We start from the raw sequence: 4,911 nt of genomic DNA, 5'->3' as shown, positions 1-4,911 counted from the left end.
GAGTGAAGGGACATGAAAGCGAAGCAGTGGTTGGGAAGGGAGTGATACAGGGTTGTAGCCTCTCCCCGATGTTATTCAATCTGTATATTGAGCAAGCAGTAAAGGAAACAAAAGAAAAATTCGGAGTAGGTATTAAAGTCCATGGAGAAGAAATAAAAACGTTGAGGTTCGCCGATAACATTGTAATTCTGTCAGAGACAGCAAATGACTTGGAAGAGCAGTTGAACGGAATGGACAGTGTTTTGAAAGGAGGATATAAGTTGAACATAAACAAAAGCAATACGAGGATAATGGAATGTAGGCGAATGAAGTTGGGTGATGCTGAGGGAATTAGATTAGGAAATGAGACACTTAAAGTAGAAAAGGAGTTTTGCTGTTCAGGGAGAAAAATAACTGATGATGGTCGAGGTAGAGAGGATATAAAATGTAGACTGGCAATGGCAAGGAAAGAGGAATTTGTTAACATCGAGTATAGATTTAAGTGTCCGGAAGTCTTTTCCGAAAGTATTTGTATGGAGTGTAGCCATGTATGGAAGTAAAACATGGACGATAAATAGTTTGGACAAGAAGAGAATAGACGCTTTGGAAATGTGGTGCTACAGAAAAATGCTGATGATTAGATGGGGAGACCACATAACTAATGAGGAGGTATTGAATAGAATTGGGGAGAAGAGGAGTTTGTTGCACAACTTGAGCAGAAGAAGGGATCGGTTGGCAGGACATGTTCTGAGGCATCATGGGATCACAAATTTAGCATTGGAGGGCAGCGTGGAGGATAAAAATCGTAGAGGGAGACCAAGAGATGAATACACTAAAGAGATTCAGAACGATGTAGGTTGCAGTAAGTACTGGGAGGTGAAGAAGCTTGCACAGGATAGAGTAGCATGGAGAGCTGCATCAAACCAGTCTCATGACTGAAGACAACAACAACAACAACAACAACAACAGTCATAAGTGTGTTTCTACGGAGGCGACCTCCTGCTGAATACGGTGGAATGGACGCTCTACTTGTGCAAATTACAACACACAAAATGATTTCACCTATGTTGTAGTCGCCATGTTGATACAAACAAACAACTGCGCAGCTGTGTCAAAACTTTGAACATTCCTTTTATATTTTGTAAAAACAACTGAAATCTGTTCTTGCTTTTTGAATTTGCCCGATACGTAAGGCTGTGACTTGCTTTAGATTCTCTCCACCCGGACGTAGATTTGCTGCTACTGGAACTGTAACACATACAAAGATTTTCGTTTCTTATTACTTATTTTCGTAGTATGTCTCTCGGTATTTTCCTGTCTTCTATAGCCTTTTGGCGACAGTATTGAGATTCCGCCATCACTGAATCACTGCTACACCCGCCTAATATCATGTAGAACAACCGCGAGCAAGCAGAAATGCCGTAACACGACGTGGCATGGACTCGACTAATGTCTGAAGTAGTGATAGAGGTAACTGACCTATGAAACCTGCAGGGTTGTCCATAAATTTGTAAGAGTACGAGGGGATGGAGATCTCTTCTGAGCAGCAGGCTGCAAGGCATCCCACATATGCTCAAAAATAATCGTCTGAGGAGTTTCGTGGCCAGCGGAAGCGTTTGAACTCAGGAGAGCGTTCCTGCAGCCACTCTGTAGCAATTCTAGAATTGTGGAGTGTCGCATTCTCCTACTGGAATTGCGCAAGTCCATCGGAGTGCACAATGGACATGAGAGGATGCAGGTGATCAGACAGGTGCTTACGTACGTGTCACCTGTCAGAGTCGTATCTAGACGCATCAAGGATCCCATACCACTCCTACTGCACACGTCCCACATCATTACACAGCCTCCACCAGCTTCAACAGACCCCTGCTGACATGCAGAGTCCGTGGATTCACGAGGTTGTCTCCATACCCGTACACGTCCATCCGCTCGATACAATTTGAAAAGAGACTTGTCCGACCACGCAACATATTTCCAGTCATTAACAGTCAGATGTAACAGTTGACGGGCCCATACGAGGCGTAAAATTTTGTGTCGTGTAGTCATTAATGGTACATGTGTGGACATTCTGCTCCGAAATCACAAATGTTTCGTTGAATGGTTCGCACGCTGACACTTGTTGATGGCCCAGCATTGAAATCTCCAACAATTTGCTGAAGGATTGCACTTCTGTCACGTTGAACAACTCTCTTCAGTGGTCGTTGGTCCCGTTCTTCAGGATCTTTTTCCAGCATCGGCGATGTTCGAGTTTGATATTTTACCGGATTCCTGATAGTTATGTTACACTCGTGAAATGGTCGTACTGGAAAATACCCAAGTCATCGCTGTCTTGGAGATACTGTGTTCCATTGCTCGTGCGCCTACTATAACACCACGTCCAAACTCACTAGATAACCTGCCATTGTAGCAGCAGTGACCGATCTATCAACTGCGCCAGACACTTGTTGTCTTATATAGGCATTGCTGACCGGAGCGCCATGTTCAGCCTGTTTACATGTCTGTGCATGTGAATACGCATGCTTATACCAGTTTCTTTGTAGCTTATGTTTACCATATGCTTATATAAGCGTTTTTATATTTTATCCACCTATATTTATATTGGGTAATTGCTTCTTCATTGTGTATGTCGTAGAGCAATGGGGAAGGTATGCGTAACTATCTTTTATTTTGACATCTGCCGTCTGATCCATCTAAAACAGCTGGATTAGTATGCTATCTCATTTTACACCGGTCTCTTTTTCTGAAATCATTTTTAAGACCAGTAAAGTGTGGTGTCACCGCCAGACACCACACTTGCTAGGTGGTAGCTTAAATCGGCCGCGGTCCATTAGTACATGTTGGACCCGCGTGTCGCCACCGTCAGTACTTGCAGACCTAGCGCCACCACATGGCAGGTCTAGAGAGGCGGACTAGCACTCGCCCCAGTTGTACGGACGACATTGCTAGCGACTAGACGTACGAAGCCTTCCTCTCATTTGCCGAGAGACAGTTAGAATAGCCTTCAGCTAAGTCCATAGCTACGACCTAGCAAGGCGCAGTTAACCATATCTGGAGAGAGTCTTACTTGTATTCACCATAAACGATGTATACCAAAAAGGATGGATTAAAGTTAAGTATTCCAAAAGCAACGTACTTTTCTTATTAGCATTCATTGAGCATCCTGTTTCAGACTTCACGATATTCTGGGTGAGCTGATAGCGTGCCTATTCGGCCCTTCTAAATAACACTGTGTCGGCACTTCTGTCGACACATGACATAAAGCATCCAGATAGTCATTGTAGGCGTTATTGATTTAAATTGCTTGTCATTTGATCAATTTCGACGTGGCCATTTCCCGCACAGAACTTATGAATTTCTGGAAGTAGAAACCTAGCCTGAGAGACCTGACGACCACGTGTAGCTGCGGCCGGAAGGTAGAGGTAACAGGGGAACGACATCAGGGAAAAACGTACGAGCCCAGTATTCTGCAGACAGGAAAAGGCTTCCTTTCAGTGGTAGGAAAATATACCAACATGAAGAGAGTGAAAGGACAGAACTACTGACGATAAAGCCTTCGCCCTGGATCAATTACGAGGACATGCTGGAAAGTAATATCTTCGCATTTCTTATGTGGCAGCTCTTAAAGCTTTTTAAACAAAACAAACGTTATTAACATTCTAAATCTTTATTCTTCATGTCTGCATATTTTCAGTTCTCATCCGCTTGAGGGTTTTGCATTGTAGCGTGTAACGTGGGTGTGCGTAACGTAACTATGTCGGTCCGTGTAAGAAACAGCGTGCTGTAATCGAGTTTCAAGCTCAACGAGTTGGTCCACACATGAAACACCTTCTCCACCAGCATAACAATGCCAGGTCACACACGAGCGCCGCTACAATCTGACACAATGGTTTCACTGGTCATCGATCGACCTCCATGCAGTCCCAGTTGGCCCCAACCGAGTTTCATCTGCTTGCGAAACTTGAAGAACACCTTCGACCACTTCTGTTTCATGGTGATGAAGCGGTGCGTGCGGAAATGAGATTTCGTCCCGTGAACAAATTTTGCTGTGAAGGTATCGACAAACTGGTCTCTCGTTGGTGGGATGTGTTCGCCGCCAGGGCGACTATTTGTAAATAAGTATGTAGACATGAAGGATAAAGATATAGAATATTAATAATTTTTTATTTAAAAATCTTTAAGAGTTTTTGCATAAAAAGTTCGGAGTTATTAATTTTCATCACGCCCTCGTACGTTAGAAGTTATGCTGTATGAAGTGCGCTGGCACTTATAACTTTTATATATTCATTAATATCAATCTGACGGTGATAAACGACATGTCGTTGATCAGCTGTTATTAAGGGCAATCGATAAAGCTACGTAAAAAAAAAACAACGTAAACTGCGTCCACAGGCCCTGGCGGAGCCAGCGGTACCGACCGGCCGCCGAATCATCCTCAGCCCACAGGCGTCACCGGATGCAGATACGGAGGGGCATAGAGTTAGAACACCGCTCTCCCGGCCGTATGTCGGTTTCCGAGACCGGAGCCGCTACTTCTAAATCAAGTAGCTGCTCAGTTTGCCTCATAAGGGCTGAGTGCACCCCGCTTGCCAACAGCGCTCGGCAGACTGGATGGTCACCCATCCAAGTGCTAGCCCAGCCCGACAGCGCTTAACTTCGGTGATTTGACGGGAACCGGTGTTACCACTGCGGCAAGGCCGTGGGCATGGATGTAGTTACACGGTCGTTAAATGTGATCCCAATACGGATACGATAACACGAGCTACGCAGATAGTAGGTTTAATTAGTTTATAGACACTTAGAGGAAAGATAGAAACAGACGCAAATCTTTATGCCACTTTGAGGTCACAGTAACACGACCGAGATCATAGGATCTAGATCATAAGATGCAGATGGCTCATGTTTACTTAGATACGGTAGAATTAAATATGCAAA

The 4,911-nt window shown here is 44.3% G+C and overlaps 1 pseudogene; it reads right to left on the bottom strand.

Moving 5' to 3' along the window:
* Positions 1-4,563: 4,563 nt before the first annotated feature.
* On the bottom strand, positions 4,564-4,681 carry LOC126093358 (5S ribosomal RNA; annotated as a pseudogene).
* Between the last annotated feature and the right edge of the window lie 230 nt (positions 4,682-4,911).

The sequence above is a fragment of the Schistocerca cancellata genome, chromosome 7 (assembly GCF_023864275.1).
Source record: "Schistocerca cancellata isolate TAMUIC-IGC-003103 chromosome 7, iqSchCanc2.1, whole genome shotgun sequence".
Lineage (NCBI taxonomy): Eukaryota > Metazoa > Arthropoda > Insecta > Orthoptera > Acrididae > Schistocerca > Schistocerca cancellata.
Note: the sequence above shows the minus strand (reverse complement) of the source record. Positions and strands in the feature narration are given on the sequence as shown.